Here is a 24,718-nt window from a genome sequence, read left to right as displayed (position 1 = left end):
AGAGAAGCTGTCAGTGAAGGCATTTATATAGCATTATTTTTTGCATGCACAAAGAAGTGTCAGTTCACTGGGGAAATGTCAGGAAGTTGTTGAATATAAAAGCCAGCCATTTACCATCCTCCAACATTTAGCTTCCAGTAGAGGCCACTTCTTACTCCTGCTGGGAGACCATCCACAAATGGAATGCCCTGCTGGGTCCTGGGAAGCACTCACTTTGAGCAATTGTTAGGTGATACCACTCAAAGTCATTGCAATATCTGGAGAAACACAAGGAATAAGTGTAGACTTCCTTTCTGGCTGAGTAATCTCAATTGACGTTTGAAGAGATGATGCTATTTATTCGTGGATGTATGTATGTATGTATAGACGGATGGGTGGATGGACAGATGGATGGGTGGATGGTTAGATGGAGGGATGGGTGGATGGGTGGAGGGATGGGTGGATGGGTGGGTGAATGGATGGGCCTCTATGGCTTCATGGACCTCCTGAAATCTCTGCCTTCAGGACAGGAGTTTCTGGCTTTCTGTTAAGCTTTCTTCACAATCATCTACTGCATTCAGTTCCACACTTGGCTTCAGGCTTCCACTGGAGACCAAACAGGAGGACCTATGGGATGACGGTGGGTCACCTTTCAGCAGTGAGTAAGTGACACTATTGCTGAGAGACAGATCCTATAACTCACACAGGCCAAGGCAGTGGGTCATGCAAGGAGGCCTTGTTCAATCTGAGTGAATGGTTCTTTTGGCCTTTATATATCAGGTGATCTCACTGTGCCCTTGGCTTTGCTACTGAAAGTGTGGCCAGCAGACCAGCAGCATGGGCATCACCAGGAAGCTTGTGAGAAATGCAGAATCAGAATCTGAATTTTAATAAGCTCTCTGGAGATTCACATACATATTAAAGTTTGAGAAGTACCTATTCAGGAGGATTCACCCTGGGAAATGTTTACTAGCAGAATATGAGTTGGATTCAATAAAAGCTAAGTATCATATAAAAATATATTTATATATGTATGCTTTTAATGCCTTGATTTTTAGACTTTTTTGTTTACTCATTTTCTATTTATTTTATTAAGGAAGAGATCATTTACCTCTATTAATAGTAAAACTCACCCTATTTAGAGTATGGTTCTATGAGATTTGACAAATGCATCACTTTTTTATTTGCATACAATAAAATCTACTTTTTCAATTATACAGTTGTATCAATTTTGATAAGTACATATAGTTACTTAAACATCAACACCATCAAGATTGAAAGATGGTTTTCTCACTTCTAAAACTTCCCTTGTGTTCTTTTTGTGTCTGTCTCTCCTGTTAACCTGCCCCTGGGAGACACGTATCTGTTTTTTGTGCTCATGGTGTTGCCTCTTGTGGAGATCACATAAGTGGATACATCACTTAGCATCACAGACCCCACACCTAACTGGGTAGTAGCTGTGGATATGGATGCAGATCAGTGAAGAGTCATGTTTTAAACCTTTGCAGTTCTGAATCCCTTCATGCCCACAGAATTGTCACAAAGAGACCCAGGTTTGGGCTTATGTTTCAGGCCGCTCAGCAGTTGTCCCTAAGGTTTCTGGACCCATGAAGCCTAGTGTTAGAGACTCACTAGCTAGGAAATTCTGAGACTGAGCTTCACTATGAGGAGCCTGTCAGGTGCTTATCTTAGTGCCTGTAGACAATGTGCATAGGAGTGGCCTCCACCATCTTGCTCAGGGAAACCAAGTTTTAGGGCTGGAATCCACCTCACGAAGCCCAGCCTGAGAAGGAGAAGCCATGGAGAACACCTGAAGGTCTAGGGAGCTTCTGAGCCTGTTTCTCCCACTGGATGCTGATGCCCTGAGTAACATCTGGACCTGGAGGGGTAGAATCCTTTTGTGGTGACCACAACCCTGAATCACCTCTGCAATGCCAGTTCATGCAAAGGCCACAGGAAAACAAACCACTGTCTGCATGCATGTTTGTCCTCACTGTGGGAACTACAGTAACACATATCAGGCTTCTTGATGTTGTCCCTCAGTTCGTGGATGCTCTGGTCAATTTTTTTTTTTTAGGCATTCCCCCCCCCACCCCCCGATTTGTTTCATTTTGCAGTTTCTATGGCTTTGACTTCAATTTAATCTTTTCTACTGCAATGACTAAACTGCTATTAATCCTATCCAGTGTATCTTTTAATCTCAGACATTGTAGTTTTCATCTCTAGAAGTTTAATTTGGGTCTTTTTGAAAAATATGTTCCATGTCTCTGATTAACATGTTTAATAGTCCCTCTATCTGAACAAGTAGAGTAGAATTATAATAACTGTTTTAATGTCCAAGTCTACTAATTTTAACATTAGTATCATTTCTGGGTTGGTTTTGATGGATTTATTTCTCTCCTTACTATAGATCACATTTTTCTGCTTCTCAGTCTGCCTGGTAATCTTTTACTGAATGTCAGGCATTGTGAATTTTTCCTTGTTGGGTCCTGGGTGTTTCTGTGTTCCAGTAAACTTCTTAACCTTTGTTTCAGGACTCACTTAAGCTGCTTAGAAACAGTTTGATTCAGCTTTGTTATGTGGAACCAGAGCAGCAATTAAACCATCCCTGATTATTGCCCATGACTGAGGAAAGACCCTTTTGTGTGCTCCACCCAGGAGCCAGTGAATTATCAGGTTGGCTTGGCAGGTATGAAGATACCCTGGCCTGGTCCTGTGTGAGTTCCAAGCACCGTTCTCTCTAACTCACCCTGTCCTTTCCTTCCCCTCAGTAATTTCCTCATGTACATGCACTTACTGTACTGAGCCAGATCATTAGTTTCTGCATGGTTATACAGAGGCTTGTTTGTTTTAAATTTTTAGAAACTGCTTTTTTTAACTTTTGTTTCTTGATTATGTAAAGTGTTCCCATGAGTCCAAAGTCAAATTCATAAACAGACATATTTAACAAAGACTAATCTCTATCCTGATGCCTTACCCTAATGGTCTCCTTTCTCAAAAGAGAATAATTTTAAAATTTTTATGGCTTACTCTTTCTTTTTTTAAAATTTCATTTACATTTAATTGGAGGATAATTGCTTTACAATGTTGTATTGGTTTCTGCCATACGTCAACACATATCAGCAATATGTCCCTACCTTCGGGAGACTCCTTCCCACCCCCCACCCCATCCCACCCCTCTAGGTTGTCACAGAGCACTGGGTTGAGCTCCCTACATCATACAGCAAATTCCTATTGTCTATTTTACATATGGTAATGTATATATTTAAATGTTCCTCTCTCGATTTGTCCCACCCTCTTCTTCCCCCACTGTGTCCACAAGTCTGTTCTTTATGTCTGTGTCTCCATTGCTCTCCTGCAAATAGGCTCATCAGTACCATTTTTCTATATTCCATATATATGTGTTAATATACGATATTTGTTTTTCCCTTTCTGATTTACTTCATTCTGTATGACATGCTCTAGGTTCATCTACCTCACCTAGTACTGACTCAAATTCCTTCCTTTTATGGCTGACTAATATTCCATTGTGTATATGTACCACAACTTCTTTATCCATTCATCTCTTGATGGACATCTAGCTTGCTTCCATGTCTTAGCTATTGTAAATAGTGCTGCAGTAAACATTGCACTCATCTCACATGCTAGCAAAGTAATGCTCAAAATTCTCCAAGCCAGGCTTCAACAATACATGAATTGTGAACTTACAAATGTTCAAGCTGGATTTAGAAAAGGCAGAGGAACCAGAGATCAAATTGCCAACATCTGTTGGATCATTGAAAAAGCAAGAGAGTTCCAGCAAAACATCTATTTCTACTTTATTGACTACGCCAAAGCCTTTGACTGTGTGAATCACAATAAACTGTGGAAAATTCTGAAAGAGATGGGCCCACCTGACTTGCCTCCTGAGAAATCTGTATGCAGGTCAGGAAGCAACAGTTAGAACTGAACATGGAGCAACAGACTGGTTCCAAATAGGAAAAGGAGTGCGTCAAGGCTGTATATTGTCACCCTGCTTATTTAACTTATATGCAGAGAACATCATGCGAAATGCTAGGCTGGATGAAGCACAAGCTGGAATCAAGATTTCCAGGAGAAATATCAATAACCTCAGATATGCGATGACACCACCCTTATGGCAGAAAGTGAAGAAGAACTAAAGAGCCTCTTGATGAAAGTGAAAGATGAGAATGAAAAAGTTGGCTTAAAACTCAACATTCAAAAGACGAAGATCATGGCATCTGGTCCCATCACTTCATGGCAAATAGATGGGGAAACAATGGAAGCAGTGAGAGACTTTATTTTGGGGGCCTCAAAAATCACTGCAGATGGTGACTGCAGCCATGAATTTAAAAGACGCTTACTCCTTGGAAGAAAAGTTATGACTGACCCAGACAGCATATTAAAAAGCAGAGATATTACTTTGCCAACAAAGGTCCATCTAGTCAAAGCTATGGTTTTTCCAGTAGTCATGTTTGGATGTGAGGGTTGGCTGAGCGCCAAAGAATTGATGCCTTTGAGCTGTGGTGTTGGAGAAGACTCTTGAGAGTCCCTTGGACTGCAAGGAGATCCAACCAGTCTATCCTAAAGGAAATTGGTCCTGAAGATTCATTGGAAGGACTGATGCTGAGGCTGAAACTCCAATACTTTGGCCACCTGATGTGAAGAACTGACTCATTTGAAAATACCCTGATGCTGGGAAAGATTGAAGGTGGGAGGAGAAGGGAATGACAGAGGGTGAGATGGCTGGATGGCATCACTGACTTGATGGACATGAGTTTAAGTAAGCTCTGGGAGTTGGTGATGGACAGGGAAGCCTGGCATGCTGCAGTCCATGCGGTTTCAAAGAGTCAGACACGACTGAGCGACTGAACTGAACTGAGTGAACATTGGGGTACATGTGTCTTTTAGAACTGTGGTTTTTCTCAGGGTATACAGGGCCAGTAATGGGATTGCTGGGTCATATGGTAATTTTATTCCTAGTTTTTTGAGAAATCTCCATACTGTTCTCCATAGTGGTTGTATCAGTTTACATTGCCACCAACTGTGCAAAAAGGTTCCATTTTCTCCACATCCTCTCCAGCATTTATTGTTTGTAGAATTTTTGATGATGGTTATTCTGACCTGTGTGAGATCAAAACCACAATGAGGTTTTGATTTGCATTTCTCTAATAATAAGTGATGTTGAACATTTTTTCATGTGTTTTTTAGCCATCTCTATGTCTTCTTTGGAGAAACATCTGTTTAGGTCTTCTGCTCTTTTTTTTTTTTTTTTTTTGCATTTGTTTTTCTGATATTGAGCTGCATGAGCTGCTTGTATATATTTTGGAGATTAATCCTTTGTCATTGCTTCATTTGCAGTTATTTTTTCCGATTCTGAGGGTTGTCTTTTTATCTTATTTATGATTTCCTTTGCTATGCAAAAGCTTTTAAACTTAATTAGGTCTCATTTGTTTATTTTTGTTTTTATTTCCATTCACTCTTTCAGTTTTTAAATATATTCAAATATTTATATTCTGAAGAAATTGGTAGCACATTATACACACTTTTGTTGGTTTCACTTAGCAGTGTATCCTGGCAATTGGTTCATAGTAGTGTATAGCAATATACTTCATTCCTTGTCATAGCTTACAGTGTTTCCTTGTGTGAATGGACAGTTGTCCATTCACTCTGTCCCAGTGGGTTTCCCGAAACTTTGCTGTTACAAATAATTATATAATGAATGACCTGTGCATTCAGCTTTTTTGTTTTGTTTCCTTTTTTATCTTTGAGAGAGATTTCTGTAAGTGGTATTGCCTGGTCAAAAGAAAGATGCATAATATTATTTTGGTAGACATTTCCAAATGTAATTTTCATTCCTACCAGTAATGTATGAGAATGCCTTTTCTGCAGTTTCCCCCACTTAATAATTATCAAACTTTTATATTTTATATTATCTTTCTTTGTCAATTTTTTTTTGTAAATGTAGTCTTTCACTGTGGGGTCTATTTACTTGCTTTTGGTATATTCTTGGAATTTAGGAAGCTGAGTTTTCATGTCTCTCAGCAAACACACTTGAGAGTCAAGCACACGAAATGTCTCAGAGTCTAGATTTGGAGTAGAAGGGAAGAGGTCATGTTTGGCCTCAGAGTTCAACTAAGATTTCCAACACAGTTTATCAGAAGCACTGCTTATTATGAGTAAAATAGTGTGGTCACACACAGAAAAAGTGATGCGTGGGTTTTTTTGCATTTAGCAAGTGATTTTTCTGTGATTTATCTTAATGAGGTGAAGGGATTGATTGAGCTGGAAGTCTCTAACATGTAGGAGAAATCACCTCTCCAGGACACTGACTTTGGTGTTGTGAGATGGAGTGTAGCGATGTGGTGTCACGCTCACATAGGCACTGCTTCTCCTCTAAGGAGGCACTTAGCATGCAGTCCTTACTGAGGGCTGGGTAAAGAAAGGTGGTCCTCAGGGAGCTGTCCCATGCCCTGGTGTGTGGGCTGCTCCCATGGCTTTCCTGTGCATGCCCCAAAAGTGCATGCCCTTCCGATGCTCAAAACCAACTTGTGTATTTGTGTGTGTCACAGAGGCCTGTCCAGGCCAGATGGCACTAGCTGGTGTGTCAGCTGCTATGGTTGCAGAGCCTTCCTTGAGAGCCTTGGGGCTGTGGAAAGTTTCCTGGCAGTTTCATTGCTGAATGCTCATGTCAGCTGTTTGGAAAGATCCTATTAAGGTGAAAGCACAGACCTGGTGGAGTGCTGTGATGAGGGCTGAAGTCAACTCTTAAGTGGCTGTAGAAGGCGCAGGGAGGTTCTGTAAGTAACACTGAGATCAGACATAATAATGGGTTCTGTCATGGGTAGCTTCTCAGAAGTTCTTAAAATTTCACTTTCAATCACACTTTGACTTTGATCTGAGGAAGGTCAAACTGAAGATGAGAAGCCTACAACCTTCATTATTCTTCTCATTAACCTGATATATAGTTCATGGCACAGTGCCAATCACTTGCAAAAATGATGTTGGAGCATTAAGCTCGCTAAAAGTGTTTCCAAGATGGAGTGGTATGAGGTTTGTAATATTCTCAGCTCAGGTTCTGAACTGGACCAAAGTTATAGTGATGTTTATGTGGAGGGAAGCTTGCTTCCTCTGTGCCAGGGAGTGAACACCTCATTACATGCAGGTCTTACCACATATCTGTAAGGGGGGCAAGACTCTCCATCTTGTAAGAAAGAGGTCAAGAAATGTTTCTACTGTCATACAGCTAGTAAATGCAAAGCTACATTTCAAATAGATGCCTGATTAATTCTAAAACCAGTGCTGGGAACCACTACCAAGGTGAGATGGTGACAGTGGGAGCGAGTAACCCAAGAGCCCGGGACCCATCAGAAACTCTTAAGTTACCACAAGCCTGGCATCATGCTTTGGAACCTACTTGTTCTCATTTTGTGGTCATTACTATGTACATGCGTGTGTGCTCAGTCACTCAGTCACCGGACTCTGTGACCTCATCGACTGTAGCCCAGCCAGTTCCTCTGTCCATGGGATTTTCTGGGCAAGAATAATGGAGTGGGTTGCCATTTCTTTCTCCATATTAGTATGAGCCAACCCACAAAAGATGACGAATTTGTAACCCAGGCCGCAGCTAGTGTCCAGGGTGGTCTGCTCCTGTCAAATTCTCTGCCTGTCACAGGCTTTTCTGAGCCAGTGGGTGTTTGTGTTTCAACAGCATCTTATTTCCTGAACTCAGGCTTCTCCTTGTCAAATGTAGATATTTAATACAAAGAGGCTTTCCAAGTGCTTTATGAAGCTCATTCTGTCTGACTGACTGAAATAACCTTTCAGTGGAGAAATAGAAGAAGCATTGCTTCTTTTCTCCTTCACTTTTCAAATCTCATTGAAGAGGTGTTAGTTATGCCTCCAACATTCCATTTCTTTAATAAAAGGTCAGTATCAGGCAGCACTTCTGAAGGAACTGCTGATTGAAACAAACATTTCAATTTCAAAACAACAAATAAAAGCTTGTGTGTAAGGAAGGCTTGGTGACTGGCAAACGAGGACTCCTTCCCCACAGAGCAGCCTTCCAAATAGACATGTAGGTTTAAGAGATGCTTTAAAGAGCCAGCCAGGCTTCTTCCTGCTCAGCTGCCTTGAGGTCTGCAATTAATTGATTGTGCTTTTCTTGAGAGTCTGTGAGACGGAAGGTGTGAGGGAGAAGCCTCACACCCTAGCCAGGGAGATTGGACACTTGGGTGTGACTCACAAGACAGGGATGGATGCCAAGTGCTGCCCAAGTGGAGCCAACACCCAGGAAGTTCAGTTCAGAAGAGCAGCTCATCTCCTCCACAGGAATGGAGTGGCCCTTGCACTGCCCAGATGGTGCCTCCTCCCTCAAGTGGACCTGTTACATCTGTTGCCTGCACCAGAAATGACTTTCCCCTCTCTTTGAAGGCACAGTTCAGCCTCATAGATGTAACCCACATGTCAGCCAGCTTGTCCTGCCCCTCAAGGGTCTGGGAAGTTCTGGCTCAAGTCCTCAGCCCGTGTGGTAGTTCACACTCTTTCCGAGATAATATCTTCTTCTCTGTTGCCTCCATTCTATGCCATGTTGGCTTAGATTGAAGATCTATGTTCTTTATTCTTTATTTTCCTTCACATCCTTACTCACCAAATCATCTATGAAGGCATTGGACCTTTGCTGACTATTTGGAGGCTAGTGGTAAAGGCTTCATGTCATAAGGGCTTATGCAACTTCAAATAGTCACTAGGCATCCCTGTTGTTAAAAATGTTCTTTCACTTCCTGTTGCAGGTAGACTCACTGGAAAGCAGTGAGATAACTTTCCTGCTCTGAGATGATTTTCCTACAGAAAGCTTTCCTGGTGGGGGGTGGGTGTGGCACCTCCCTGGATCCACACATGTGGGGGAGGGCAGGAAACTGGGCAGAGGGATAAGCCAGGATGGGGTACCACTCAGCAAGGCCTTATCTAAGGGAATGGACTATGCTCAAGCCGGGGTGGCCCTGCCTGCAACATTGTTGGTGGGTGGAAGGGATGTCCCCCACTGCTGGGGAACTAGAATTCATTCCTGACAAGGGATCCTGAGGTACAGACCAGTGACCACTGCACCCCCCCAGGGGTCTCCAATTCCACATTCCTCCCCATTTTCTGGCATCTGTTGCTTTCCTCCCTTTTTTTGGGAACAAAAAACATTCTCAGGCCAGGGCTGTAGCCTTTCCTTTTTCTGAGGCTTCTGCTCACTTCTGTGTCCTCAGGATCTCATCTTACCCCCAGAAGTCTTCTGTACCTGTTTTTTTTTTTGGAGACTTGTGTGTTTGTGTGTGTGTGTGTGTGTGTGTCTGTATGTGTGTGTGTGTGTACCTACTGAAGTTTCCATCTGTCCTATTTCAGTAACAGTGGGCAACATCAGAGGTAAATTGCTGAAATGAACAGAAAGTGATTTTTAGAATCTGAACAATCTGAGTTCACAACTTGGCTCTACTTCTTACTCTGTGGTCTCAGGTGAGTCCCTTTGCCTCCAGCCTCAGTTTCTGCACCTGTGAAATGGGGGCATCATTAGCATGGGTATCAACAGCACTCTGCTTAGTACTCAGCAGACACTCAGCAAAAGCTAGGAGCCTCCCTGCTCACACCTCTTTCCTGACCTTCCAGTTGCCGTGACTTATGAGCTGGTTTTTAATTGACTATGAAAACGCTTGTTCTTTTAAGTTTTTCACAAAATTTTTTTTACAGATTTGAAATCCTGCTTCCAAGCAAATGATCCTAAAGAGGCCCGTTAGCTATTGTCAACCACAGAACATATGTCCATGGTTGCGGGTCAGGAGGCACAAATTCAAGGACTTCTGGGGCATGTTCATATTCATGAACCGAGGCTTTTACAGTCTTCCTGGTGTCTCCTGGTTACTCTACTTTGTTTAAGTTTTTTTCTTCCTTGCGCCATAAATCAAATATGTTCCATGTCTTTGATTCCCAGTAAGACCATGCCTGAATTATAGTAAACTTGTATTTCTCCTAGCTGGAGGCAATAGGCATTATTTTGAAACAATTAAGTATGTTTGTGATAAAATTGAGTGAATTAACACAGCTGTTCCTATATTATTTTGAAATATCTACAGTTTGTTCAGTGCTAAAGATCCTAAGCACCACCAGAAACCACAGGTTAAGGAGAAAGTCTTACATTTATTGCTGTGTTTGTTGAGTTTTGATACTCATCACTTTTTTCATTCAAAAGACCCCATTTATTTCAATTGGCTAGGTATCAGTTTAAAACATTTGAATAGACAATGAGTTACTAATTAGACTCTTGAATGCCTTCAAAACTGTACATTTACGTAATCAAATTCTTTACAAAAAGGTTTTTTTTCCAGTTTTATTGAATTAGAATTGACCTGCATTGTTGTTGTCATTGTTAGTCGCTAAGTCGTGTCCTACTCTTTGCAACCCCATGGACTGTAGCCTGCCAGGCTCCTCTGCCCATGGGATTTTCCAGGCAAAAATACTGGAGTGGGTTGCTATTTCCTTCTCCAGGGAATCTTCCCGACCCAGGGATCAAACTTGTGTCTCCTGCATTGGCAGGCAGATTCTTTACCCCTAAGCCACCAGGGAAGCCCCATAATTGACCTACATACAGCACTGGATAAATTTAAAGTATACAGAATAATGATTTGACTTACATACATCATGAAATAATGACTATAATATGTTTAGTGGACATCCATCATTTCTTACAGATACAAAAAAGAAAAAGAAATTTTCTTTCCCTGTGATGAGAATTCTTAATGACTTTCATAACAACATACAGTAATGTTAATTATATTTCTCATGTTGTATGTTACATCCCAGTACTTATTTATCTTATAACTGGTAGTTTGTACCTTTTGACTGCCTTCATCCAGTTATCTCTTCCCCCATCTTGGATAATCACAAATCTGGACTGTTTTTCTATGAGTTTGTTGTATAATTGACCTATAACACTCTGTTAGTTCCAGGTGCACAGCATAGTGATTTGATATTTCTATACATTACAGTATGATCACCGTGATAAGTCTAGTCACCATCTGTCACCAAAGTTATTACATAGCTATTGACTATATTCCCAGTGCCCTACATTTCATCCCTGTGGGTCATTTCTCTTGTAACTGAAAGTTTGTACCTCTTAACCTTCCTCACCTATTTCACTCATCCCTCCTGCCCCCTCCTGCCTGGCAGCCACCTGCTTATTCTCTGTATCCATAAGTCTGTTTCTGTTTTGTTACATTTCTTCACTTGTTTTGTTTTTTAGATTCCACATATAAGTGAAATTACATGTTATTTGTCTTTCTTCATCTGATTTATTTCACTTTGCATAATATCCTCAAGGAAAATCTATCCATGTTTTTGCAAATGACAAGATTTCCTTATTTTCTATGGCAGGGTAATGTTTCATTATATATATATATATATATATATATATATGGAAAATGCATATAATATATATGTTTATATATATATATATGTATAAACATCTTCTTTATCCATTCATCTATCCACTGACCCTTAGGTCATTTTCATATCTTGATTTGTAATTAATGCTGCAGTGAACATAGATGCATATATCTTTTAGAATTAGTGTTTTGTTTTCTTCAGGTAAATACACAGTAGTAAAATTGCCAGATCATATGGTAGTTCTATTTTCAGTTTTATGAGGAACCTCATACTGCTATTGATAGTTGTAGTCCCACCAACACTGTACGAGGGATCCCTTTTCTCCACATTCTCACCAACACTTGTTATTTCTTTTTGGTAATAGCCATTTTGAGTGTGAGGTGATGTCTCATTGTGGTTTTGAATTGTATTTTCCCTGATGATTAGTGATGTTGAGCATTTTTTTCATGTGTCTGTTGGCCATCTGTATGTCTTCTTTAGAAAAATGTCTATTCAGGTTCTCTGCCCATATCTTAATCAGGTTGTTTGTTTTTTGATATTGGGTTGTATGAGTTCTTTGTATATTTTGGATATTAACCTCTTAATAATATTATTAACCACCAGGCCCTGGTGGCTCTGATAGTAAAGAATCTGCCTGCAATGCAGGAGACCTGGGTTTGATCCCTGGGCTGAGAAGATCCCTTGGAGAAGGGAATGGCTACACAGTCCAGTATTCTTGCCTGGATAATTCCATGAACATAGAAGACTAAAAGACTACAGTCCATGAGGTCACAAAGAGTTAGACAAGACTGAGTGACTAACACTTTCATTTTGGGCTTCCCTGGTGGCTCAGATGGTTAAGAATCTGCTTGTACTATGGGAGACCTGGGTTCAATCCTTGGATCAGGAAGATATCCTGGAAAAAGGAATGCCTACCCACTCAAGTATTCTTGCCTGGAAAATTCCATGGACAGAAGAACCTGGTGGCCTTCAGTTCATGGGGTCACAAACAGTTGGGTATGACTGAGCAACTAACACTTTCACTTTCAACCTTATTCTATATGTGATTCGTGATTATCTTCTCCATTCGGTAGATGTCTTTTCATTTTGTAGATAGTTTCCTTCACTGTGCAAAAGCTTTTTGGTTTGGGGTTATCCCATTTGACTATTTTTGCTTTTGTTTCCCTTGCCTGAGAACATAAATCCAAAAAAAATTGCTTGCTAAGATCAATGTCAAAGAAAAACTGCCTATGTTTTCTTCTAGAAGTTTCATGATTTCAGGTCTCACATTTAAGTCTTTAATCCATTTGGAGTTTATTTTTGTATATAGTATGAGAATGCAGTTCAGTTTGATTCTTTTAAATGTAGCTACTGAGTTTTCCCAACACTGTTTACTGAAGAGGATGTCTTTTCTCCATTCTGTATTCTTGCCATGTTTATTGTAGATTAATTGACCACATAAGTATAGGTTCTGGGCTCTCTATTCTATTTCATTGATCAATGTGTCTGTTTTCATGCCAATACCATACTGTTTTGATTATTGCAACTTTGTAGTGTAGTTTGAAATCAGAGAGCATGATACCTCCAGCTTTGTTCTTTTTTCTAAAGATTGTTTTGCCTATTTGGAATCTTTTGTGTTTCCAAACACATTGTTTATATTATTTGTTCTAGTTCTATGAAAAATGCCATTGGAATGCAATAGGAATCACACTGAATCTATAAATTGCCTTGGGTAGTGTATTTTAATATTAATTCTTCTAATCTATAAGCACAGTTATCTTTTCAGCTCATCAGCCAGGTCTCTCCATAGACTAATCATGCTGGACATAGGAATAGATTTTCTCAAGCACACCAGAGACTTCTCAGCCTCTGTTTTGCTGTTCTGATTTTCATGGCTTTGGAGCCCTGCTCAGTTAAAGACCCAGCTTGGATGGCAACACAGGCAGGAAGCTGAGCTCATGTATTCCCGTCTCACTCTTGTCAAACTGTGCACTCTCATCAATATCAGGGCAGAAATGAAACCGACAAAAAGAGATTTCGGAAAAGGCAGGGTGCCTCTGCCTTTGCATCATCTCACAAGAGGAGGGAAGAAAGGATTATTTTCTAATGTATTTTTCAACAGCAGTGTTCCAATCCCAGGAAATTACGATGTACATCATAGAGAAAAGCAGAGAACCAGCTGAGATTTGAGGAGAGCGGGGCAGGTGAGAGAAAGTAGGTTACAGAGGCATAGGTTGCTGCCCAGGCACAGGCTCTGTCTCCCTTGTCTCTTGTTCAAGTCATTTGTCTTGGACAATTTTCCATTAGGCCATGGTTGTCCCTGCTGCTGCAGTGCTGCCAGACTCTCTGGAACTCCACCAGGCCCTTGATGCGGGAGCCTCAGGACAGCTTGTAATCATGCACCAGATTTCCACAAGTCTCCCCAACTCTATGAGATCAGAGGAGTTCTCACCACGGAAATTTAAAACCTTCTCTACTTATCTTCTAATCCTGCACCTCCTACTTTGGAGCCAAGTTCCAGTCCCAGTTTACATCAAATTCTAAGAAATATGGACCCAGCCCTCAATCAGCAGTGTTAGTCCTTATTGCCTTCAGTAGACCCTGCTGTTTGCAGAGAAAAATGGAGTGAAGAGAGAAATGAGACACAGTCTTTGTCTTTGAGAGACTGAAATTTTACTTAAAAATTGATTCTCTAACTCTCTGTTAAAGGGATCTGCAAATCAGACTACCAGCTGACACACGTGAATAGCATGTTGTGTTGATCAGAGCTTACCTCTAACACCTGAGAGAAGTTTATTTAATTCATTTTTACATTAAATGAAATATGCAATAAACCTAATAAAATAATATATGTAGAAAATGAAGATCAGAGAGATGTGAGGGGTAGTCAAAGTGTAACTATTGTTGCTATGACCGAGTGTGAAGTGTGGTCCTGAGCTTCTGGGAAACCAAGTCAAAACAGAGAAACATGATACAGTTACTAGTTCTCATTAGCAAGAATGTGACTGTTACTGGTTCCTCAGGGAAGACAGAGCTTTTGTGTTTACTTTCATATAGAGCATATGGAGGGATGTCACATCCTCAACAATCTTTATGCAGGAAAGGCAGATGGGAAGTTCATAGAGGTGGCTTCTTTTGGTGATGGTCTATGATGAACTAGACCACATAGTCTTCTAAGGGGTTTAACTTGACTTAAAAGTAAGACTAGAAGTACTTAGAGAAGATTTACAATCTGTTGACTTTAATTAGAATTAAATGTTTCCTTCTTACATTTTTTTTTTATTAAAAATATGTGACCCTTGAAGAAGTCTTAAGAGCAAAACTGAAGACAGATTTTGATTTGAAGTCCCTGAGGAATAAATGACAGGGATGCCCTTGGCTGATTTGATGAGTGTGTTTCTCTACTGCCATGAATTAATTAACTAACTGTGTTTGACTTTCTATTTTTATGGTCAACTCCTAATCAAGAAATGTTGAAGTACAATCACTAGTTTAGATGTTCTAAGAAAAGCAGGCCACCCAACTTAAGTAACTCAAGGTGGAGCCTCTTCAGACTTCAGGAAGGGATTCTGCTGGGTTGGTTTGCCCGTGTTCAGGCCTTTTCCATATAAGCCTTATCATATTATGTATCTGTAATAACCAAGAAAGTCTTGACATATTAAAGCATGGCGTGTTTTCTTAATGCAGAACTGTCTAAAGGTCTCTCAAGTATTTGTGGAGTGTGATCAACTTTACCTTTTGGCATGTGAACAGTTTATGAATGAAGAAATCTGATGGCTAAATGCAGGGGTGCAGAGGACAAGATAGAGTGAGCACAACAAATTTCCACCTCCTTCCCTAGGACTTGACAATTACCCTTCTGCCGCATGACTTGTCCAGTCTGGTCCAGCTTTTTCTCCTCCTTGTATGGCACATATTTTGCTGGTGGTCTTCTGCATGTCCCACTCTATTCTGGACTGAGATGACCTATTCTTTGTATCAGAACCCTTTAACAATTTGTAAAACTTAATTATATTAGCTGCTGCTGCTAAGTCGCTTCAGTCGTGTCTGACTCTGTGCGACCCCATAGACGGCAGCCCACCAGGCTCCTCTGTCCACAGGATTCTCCAGGCAAGAACACTGGAGTGGGTTGCCATTTCCTTCTCCATATTAGCTGCTAATGATTAGTAAGATTCAACTTAAGTACAGTCACTATTGGCTAGTTTTTGTAACTCATACTTCCTCTATGCATTCTGTAAAATGCTAGGTGCTACTTAATTCCTCCAGAATGCTTTTTGCTATTTGCTTGCCTGTAACTTTCTGGAATATTAGGACTCTTGGTCCCTGTGAATATTTTACCTGCTATGGAATTGGGAAAAACATTTTAAAATTCACTGGTATACATTCTTTCCTAATTGAATTTTTTTGGGAAACCAAAGCAACAGAAAGTTAGTCTCTGAAATTGCTACTTGGATTACTTTAAAAATTCATAAAAGAGTCATTTCCTAGTTGAAATGCAGGCTAACATTGATCTCCCACAATCAGAAGCATGGACACCATGATGCTTGTTATGAGACCCCATCAAACAAGAAAGAAAACCCAGGAAACAGTCCTCATTAAACACAGCTTCCAGACAATGAGGTTTCAGTACCCCTCAAATCATACCAAGATTCTTCATAGACTAGGTTATTTGGGTATAAGAGAAGTGCTCTGTAATTTGTGCATGTGTTTGTATGACACAAATATCTGCCTAAGTGGAAGGTGGTGAGTAAATTAACAGAAGGTTTTTGCCAGACAGCCTAAAGAGCATTATAAAGAAAACTCCCCTCACATTCAGAAATGTGAGGGTGAAACAGTGTGTTTCGAAAGGCAGATATGATTATATGACTTCCTTATTGCATTTGTCCATGGATAAAAGATACGGAGGTGATTTAAACAGGATGCTTTGATTCCTTGGCACAAAGATGAGGTACTCAATGAGTACAAAAGGATGAGTGAGTGGATGAATGAATGAAATATGGGAACATAAACAAATGAGTTTCTTCCTTCTGGTGTCCCCAAGTCTCTGAAAAATCACTCACTCATCTATAGTAATCCCTTGGGTGGACTGTGATTAGACTTAAGGAGAATGGGCTTTAAGGGCAGTTTTCAGACAATCAGAGGTCTGTTTTCTCTGAATAGCAAATAGGGCTGCAGTAAGGAGCAGGGCTTTCATGTGAGGCTTGATGCGAGGTGTTCATAGGAGACAGTGGGGCCTCAAAGATGACTTCTCAGGACTAAATGGGGAGAAATTTCATAGACAAATTCACTGATGAACATCTTGCTATTACATTCTAAATGTTGTATTGTTTTTTATATCTTGCATCTCATTGTTTTTAATTTTTAACTTTTACTTTGAACATGACACATATTCTTTCAAACTTAAAAGTGAAAAGCAATGTCAGAGGCTCTGGCATATTTGCACCTTTTGAGTGTCAACTGCAGCAGGATGTTTCTTGGCTGTTTCTGCACATCAGTAGAAGGAAGTACAGTCTGTATCTGTGCAGGAAGAAAATGACGAATACAGAAAATATAGGAGTTGTGTAACAACATAATGGGGCATCTCAAGCAGTTTGTATCTTCCAAACTGTGCTTGAGAATGATGTTTGATTTCTTTAAGCTGCTTTTGTCAGCACCCCTGATGGAATGTCTGTAAATACTGACAGCCCAGCCGTTGCATCTAGCTCCATAGTCTGAGGACCACAGAGCTTCTTCCTATACCAAGGTTGGAGGGAAGGAAATACCACTAGCCCTGTTAACTATTTTCCTTCTTCCACAAATTCTTCTGTGTACAGTGGGGTTCTGGGGATCCCTCAAGCTCTGTTTACATGTGTTGGGAACTGTGTCAGCCCTGGAAATTTGGCTGGAACTTCCAGATCAACTCTGTGACTTACCTGCTCTGTAGTTTTGAGTGACTTGCTGAGTTTTCTGGGCATCCCTTTCCTGCTTCATAAAATGGGAAAGATAATGTTGCCTACTCTCATTTGTTTCTTATGACTTTTGACCTAAATTCGATCAAGCACATAGAAGCCCACTGTTGCGCTCCAAGTTGTTGGCTGAATAGTGATGAGTAAATCCTGTTTAGGAAAATGCACTGTTATGCAAGAAAAAGAATGCGCTAAGGTGGCAGATGTTTGTCACTTAGAAGGAACACTGGAGACCAGCATGAAGAGTACAGTTCCTGCAAATGTTTGGTGCATGCAAATCAGTAAGGTCCAGGGATAGATGTACTGGAGAAGAGGAGGACATAGCAACAGTGGTAAACCACTGGCCAATTCAATGGATGCCCACAAAGGCCAGAGAGGTTTTAAACTTACTTTTTATTTTAAAGAACTGGCTGGTTTATCTTAGGAAAATACTAACCTATCATAATATGATAACCAGGTCACTGTCACCCAAGGAGTTATGAGTTTTGCCTGTAAAATTGTAATCACCTGAGAAAAGGCACCTAAAGCCTAATATTGAGTGGGGAGAGAGGGAGTCAGACGGGGCTTTGTGATTGCCCTGAGAAGGGGACCTGGATATAAACTCTGACTTTTTGCCATGAAACAGCTCTATGATCTTGAGCCACAGCTTTACCTCTTTGAGATTTAACCTCATCATCTGTGAACGTGGATAACAACGCCTGTCATTGTCTGAGGTAATTAGGTCCAGGGTCTGGGACACAGGAGAAGGGTTAATTGCAGTCATGTCTGTGATGAGCATCCAGGGTCCCCTCCCCCACTGCACATCAGCAGCACCGCCTGCCACACTGATGCCTGTGTCCAACCACCGTGTGTAATACTAGATGCTGACCGGAACGGACTGTGTGGGCATGTGCGCTCCCCAGACTGTGAAACTGAAACGGTTCTCATGCCGTCAAGACAGTGAAGCATCTCTGTAACCTATTGATATTTAGTCTTGAGGACATGCAGTATAGCTTTGAGCTCACTCTGCAGATGACAGGAAGGTCCTCTAAGCCTCAGCCTGTGGACAGAGCAGACCTAGAATCCAGGGATCCTGAGGACTGATCTAGCAACTTCCGGGCAGTGTGGGATCCGGGCAGGTATGGGCTGCAGGGATCCTTCCTCTGAAGAATCTGCTCGTAGCCTGCCACTGTCTCTCTAGAAGAGATTGAATATTTTTCAAATGAATGTTCAGCCAACTCAGCCTATGACTGTAGCTTCTACATCTGTAACAAGCACCACAAACTCGAGTTGATCCCTTCCAACCTTGACTAGGGGCAAATGTGATTCAGCCAATAGTCTCAGGACCCCTATGGTGCTCACGTGTGCCTGTTCCAGGATGGTTCAAATAGGAAGACAAAAAATGAGAGACAAGAGAAATGGACAAGATTCAGGAGTTATTTCCACTCCTCACTGTTGTAGACAAAGCAACATACCTGACAACCTTCACACAGTGTTTCCATGTGTGCAATCTTGCTGTGTTAAAGCAGCATGAACGAAAGGTTCTTGGGAACTTGCCTGAGCAAGACTCGTGCCGCACACGACTGCCTCCTGCAACAACAGGAGTGTTTCAGTGCAAAGTTCCAGGTAGAGTGTTGCCTCCTGGGTTGACATCTGAACAAGCAGCACTTTAGCATTATGCTTTTCCTAACAGTAAATGAATTACTGAGAATTTTCCCACTCACTTAAAACTATTTCAAATTAAGGTGCATTTACTTTTTAGTCCACTGTATAGGGAAATAAATGTCAACTGCAACCCCCCAACATTGCTGGCATTTATTCTGCTAATGACATAGAATTCTCTTCATCTAACCACATGAACAGGGGAGCCTGGCTGGCTACAGTCCTTGGGGTGGTAAAGAGTTGGACATGACTTGGCAACTAAAACAACAACAAACCACACCTGGTGTTCTGGTTTTGGCTCTCCAGATTTCTCTGGAAATCCCTCTCATTGCTTTAATTTCTTGCTGAAGAAATGGTGAAAAAGTGTGTATGGTGTGGTGTCTGAGTGTATGTTCATGAGTGTGTAAACCTGCTTGTGAGTGTGTGTACACTGAGGAAGTTGTTGTAGAATTCTGTAATTACCACCTCACAGCCTATTCATTCCCATTTCCTGTTAAACGTGGGTAGCAGTGGATGGAGGTAGAAGATCACAGAACAACTTTTTCTTGCGCTCATCTCTGATGCCTTGGTAAGGGCCAGGTAGCTTGACCTATAGCTGATTTAATATCAAATCACACAACAGATCACATAAGGACGTCTTCTGTGTTCAGAGAACACATCTTGGGAAGGACCCCTGCCCAGCCTCTCCACCAGCTTGTCCATAGGCAGGGCCTGTTGGGAGAAAGCCCTGTTCTAGTGGAGGGAGTGTAATACTGAGTTGGGAGCCAAGAAGACAGAGGGGATACTGGAATATCTCAGAGTAGCAAGTGCAGGAAATGGTTGCCACCAAGGTCGGAAGAGTAGGAGGAAGAGATTGGGATATGAAAACTCAGAAGCCTGGAGGAGGGGCCCTGGGCACAGAGACTCAGACATTCAGGAGGGGACTGCTGGGTCACTCGTGCTGATGGCTCTGAGCCTGCAGAGGGACCCCGTAGTGTGGTACCCAGGTTGCAGAAAAAGAGGGTGCCAGCCTCTTGTGCTGGGGTCTCTGAGGGGTTACAGGAAGGTTGGATAGGTCGGAGAAACCAGAAGTGAATTCACTGGCTGCTGGGGGAGTGGGTCAGCCTGACATTCACAGGGATGGGAGGGAAGTTCTCCTGCTCACCTGTCTCTCTCTGGCACCCCCTTCTGGCGGAGCCTAATAGAAAGCTGCTGGCAAAGGGAAAATATGGGCAGCAGAGATGTGGGCTCAGCATTCCAATGCAAGTAGGGAAGAGTGGGTTTGAAACAGAGGCAATAGTTTTGAAACTGGTGCAGCCGGCGAGCACACACATGACAAAGGTGTCCTTGGAGCAGACCAGGGTTATGCACTTCTTGTTCCTCTGTGAAACCGGAGCAGTTCCTTCAGCATCCTTGGTGAAAAGAGTCTTGACATTCAATGGTCCTGAAACAAGCCTTTCTCTAAGCTCCCATTTCATATTTCTTTTTAATCATCCATACAAAGGCAGAAAGATCTGTATGGCTTTTGATGTGTTTATATGTAAAGATAACTCTCAAAAAGTTGTCTGTTTTCTTTTGTACACTGGGTAGATAATCATTTTGTGGTTATTATAAACATACAGTTTATACATCCTAATTTCTTGAAAAATGAAGGAAACATTATGCCTCTCTGATTTTCTACTCAAAACTTTTTAATGCAAATGAAATCATGAATCAAGCATAAAAACAACCTAATTGCTAACCATCATATATTTTAATGATCCTTAATTAGAGCAAAATTTAAAGTGAATACAAGCATGTTAGAAATTTTTCTCATGGATCCTTAATTTGTGTCTATTACTCAGAAAGCTGACCCTGAGCATCTGCCAGGCTTTGGAAGAATATACCATTCACTCACACAGAACCTATTTCTTAGATGCAAATACTTTTCTGAGTATAAATAAACACAGAGGATACATTTAACAGCTTCATCAGGTGACAAAGTTCTTAAGACCTGTGCTTATTTGAGTCTTGTCCTCTTGATTATGTTTTGAGAAGGAGAGCAAGCATTAGCTAGTTTCCCTAAGGCTTCAAACCAGAGCTCTTGTTTGTACAGCATGTGTGTGTGTGTGTGTGTGTGTGTGTGTGTGTGTGTGTGTTCCCTATCCTTGCGCAGAAGCTGAGAGAGCTAACAGCTAGCCCGCCAGCATCATACATTGTCTGCTTGGATCAGGGAGGTGAAAAATGTTCCTGTCAACTGCAGCTTGTGAATATTTGAAGTTAGCATTTAAACTCCTCTTGATTTACAAGGATTGATGGCAAGGAAACAATCACACAGGAAGATTTAAATATAGCAGTATCCTGGTTCCTAAACATATATTCGCACCCTTAGCTTTGCCGAATCTAACACTTCAGAAAATATCTTGGTGGAATATGGGGAGGTTATAGAGAAGTTTTCAAGTAGCCCAATCCAGGGGAAGTGTAGTGCTGTAAGGCCACATGTTAATTCTGGGCCTTCGGGCAGTAGTTCTATTGTGTTCTTCTCATCCCATGAAGAAAGTAACAGGCAGGGCCTCTGTCCCTCCAGCTGCAGGCTGTGGGCAGACTGAACCAAAGGCAAGCGATTGTCGCTTAAACCCTGGACAGAGTCAGCGACACCAGGTATAACTTGAATCAAGGAAATACTGAAGGACTCTGTGACAGAAGTTATTATTGACTTCTGGAGATGAAGCAAATAGAATATGATCTGATTTAAAGGTAAGGGTTCCTGTAGGAGTGGGAGAAGTAAGCATAGGTTTCATGCAGCATTTGTTTGGTCCTCTTGCTGTGGTGGGCCCGACTGGAGCTGGTGGATGAAGTAGCAGTGACAGGCTGAGCCTGTCATTTCGTTGTCACCTTGTAACATTTGCAGGGGCATTCCTGCCTCTAACAGTAATGCTCACCCCCTCCCCACTGATTGCTACTGCTGCTGCCTGTGGTTTCTGGCAGGAGGCTTTGTCAACTAAGTGCTGTTCCTAAAAGTGTGATCCCAGATCAGTCACATAAGTGTCACCTGCAAGCCCATCAGAAATGCAGAACCTCAGGCCTCACCCTAGACGTGCAGAATCAGAATCTGCATCTTAACAAGGATCCTCCGTGAATCCTTTCTGTGCCCAGGAAAATGAGACACATTCAAATTGCCCCACCCAGGTTGCCCATACTGCAGATTCATTTCTATGTACTGTATTCCCTGTAACAGTCTGCTTCCAAGTTTCATTCCTGCTTTCTCAAGATACATTTGACATGCAATGTTGTTAAGGTTAAGGTATACACTAAGTTAATTAAGCCGGTAGGTCATGAGTTCAATGTGGCTCTAATGCTATTGTGGCTGACATCTGCAAGCCAAAATCTAAATTTGTATATGCCTCAAGGTTACGAAATTAAAACTAAAGGACAGCTGAGCACAAACCACCCATCAGGATTGAGGCTGAAGCCGATCATCAATCATTTGCTCACTTCGCTTTCACCTTTTTTCTAGAAAGTCTCTTCCTGAGCTCCCATCAGTGGAGGGCCCTCACCACTTGTGACCTAACACCACTCTATTCAAATCTATTTTTGCTCAATAAACTCTTAAATTTTTTAATATGCCTCAGTTCATCTTTTAACATGTACAGTGTGATGATTTGTACATCATGATTTGACACAATTACCACAATAAGATTAGGCTTCCCAGGTGCGCAAGTGATAAAGAACCCGCCTGCCAGTGCAGGAGATGTAAGAGACACGGGTTCAATCCCTGGGTCAGGAAGATCCCTGGAGCAGGAAATGGCAGCCCTTGCCTGGAGAATCCTTTGAACAGAGGAGCCTGGAAGGCTACCGTCCGTTCGGTCACAAACAGTCAGACATGACTGAAGCGACTTAGCCCAGCACACCACAATAAGGTTAGTGAGCACATCGTCACATCACAGTTACTGTAACATATGGAATACTTCACAGAATTGTATATCATCCTCAGGCAGGGGCCACGCTGACCTCCTCTGTTTGGGTCCAGTTTCAGCCTCTCTCCTGCCAGAGGGAGCACCCTGCTGCAGCTAAGCCCATTCCCTGTTTTCTTCTAATTCTCTAACTGGAACATGACCTTCACTCTAATTTTCCGCATGTCTCTCCTCCCGTAACAAGGTGGGAAGGGAGAAGGGAAGGGCAGGAGGGAGGGAAGAAAGGAAGAAAGAGGGAGGGAAAGGAGAGAAGGAGAAGGAAGGAAGGAAGAAAAAAAAAAAGGCAAGAAGGAGGGAAAGGAGAGTGGGAAGGGAGTAGGGGAGGAAGGAGGAAGACCTAGTTTTCACGGCACCGTGCCATTGCTCGAGCTCATCAGCTCTGTTTCAGATACACCCATGCAAATATATTCCATCCATTATTTCTATTTTAAATGAAAAAGTGCCCTTATGCAGTGTTCAAGACAGCATTCATTGATGTAACAATTTGGAGCGCAATTTGCCAATGTCTATTGGAGTTCTTAAAAAGAACATTTTCTTTGATCCAGCAGTATCAGAATTTTTCCCACAGATATAATTGCATAAATGCACAGAAATATATGTCAAAAGTATCTGTCACAGGACTATTTAATAGCAAAGGGCTAGAAATAGCTGAAAGTATCAATACAAGTTGTTTTGAAAAAATCAGTGCATGTCTCTGCAGTGGAATAGTATCCTGGCACAAAAAATGAATTGAGGAAGTTTTGCATGTGCTTCTGTGGTAAGCTCTCTGGATAATGTTGTCAGATGAGAAAAACAAGGTGCCAGACAATATGCATCTTACCCCATCCATGTGTGATTTTTAGTGTGTGTACATGTGTACATGCTCAGTCACTTCAGTCGTGTCCGACTCTTTGTGACCCCATGGACTGTAGCCTGCCAGGCTCCTCTGTGCATGGGGATTCTCCAGGCAAGAATATTGGAGTGGGTTGCCATGCCCTCCTCCAAGGAATCTTCTTGACCCAGGGATCAAACCTGCATCTCCTCATCTCCAGCATTGCAGGTGGATTCTTTACTACTGAGCCGCCAGGGAAACTTGTATACATTTATAAAACACAATTAATAACTTATTGTATTTATATCCAGTGGAATTCTATAGCCATTACAAACACTGCTTTGGCAGAATTTTTAATACTTGGGACATCTTTGTAACGTGATGCTAAGTTTAAAGGTTTTTTTTTAAGTTTAAAACAAAAGCAGGACATGTGTCATGATTTTTCTCCCCTTCCTTCCTTGAGTATTTTCCAATGTTATTAAATATTCCAAAAAAATATTTTCCTACTCTTGGATTTTTAAGTTGTTTTCAGTTTTTCCAACTTGTACATAATGTTGTCATAATCATTTTTTTTTTTACTGAATGCTGTTTTTGAATTTCAAAGCCTTTCTGAAGATAAATGTAATTACTGGTTCATAGGGTATAATATTTTGTTATAATTATTGGCTTATAGGATGTGGCCCTTGATATTTATTGCCAAATTAGTTTCCATAATCCACAAAGATTTTTAATGTAATATTTTCAACTTTTGTTAATGTGATTAGTTACTAAAAGCCATCATTTGTTCTACAAATTTTAAATTTTGCCATATAGCAGTTACTGACACCAACTGTCTGCCAAGCTGCCTTGAAGACACTGGGCACGTCATCACAATTAAGACATGGTCTCTACCTTCGAGTCAGGGCTCCCCAGGTGGCGCTAGTGGTAAAGAACCTGCCTGCCAATGCAGGAGATGCAAGAGACATGGCCGGGAAGATCCCCTGGAGAAGAAAATGGCACCCCACTCC

General features: G+C 41.4%; 1 protein-coding gene and 1 non-coding gene across 8 annotated transcripts in view; one reads left to right on the top strand and one right to left on the bottom strand.

Annotated features, from left to right (window-relative positions):
• The window catches only part of NEK11 (NIMA related kinase 11), a 278,952-nt gene that overhangs the window by 234,090 nt on the left and 20,144 nt on the right, over positions 1-24,718 (top strand). The window lies entirely within an intron of this gene.
• LOC145540008 (U6 spliceosomal RNA) lies at positions 22,880-22,983 on the bottom strand. Its single transcript, XR_014078141.1, has one exon. It is a non-coding gene; the product is annotated as a U6 spliceosomal RNA (small nuclear RNA).

The sequence above is a fragment of the Giraffa tippelskirchi genome, chromosome 2, assembly GCF_054371585.1.
Source record: "Giraffa tippelskirchi isolate mGirTip1 chromosome 2, T2T-mGirTip1v1.2.pri, whole genome shotgun sequence".
Taxonomy (NCBI): domain Eukaryota; kingdom Metazoa; phylum Chordata; class Mammalia; order Artiodactyla; family Giraffidae; genus Giraffa; species Giraffa tippelskirchi.
Note: the sequence above shows the minus strand (reverse complement) of the source record. Positions and strands in the feature narration are given on the sequence as shown.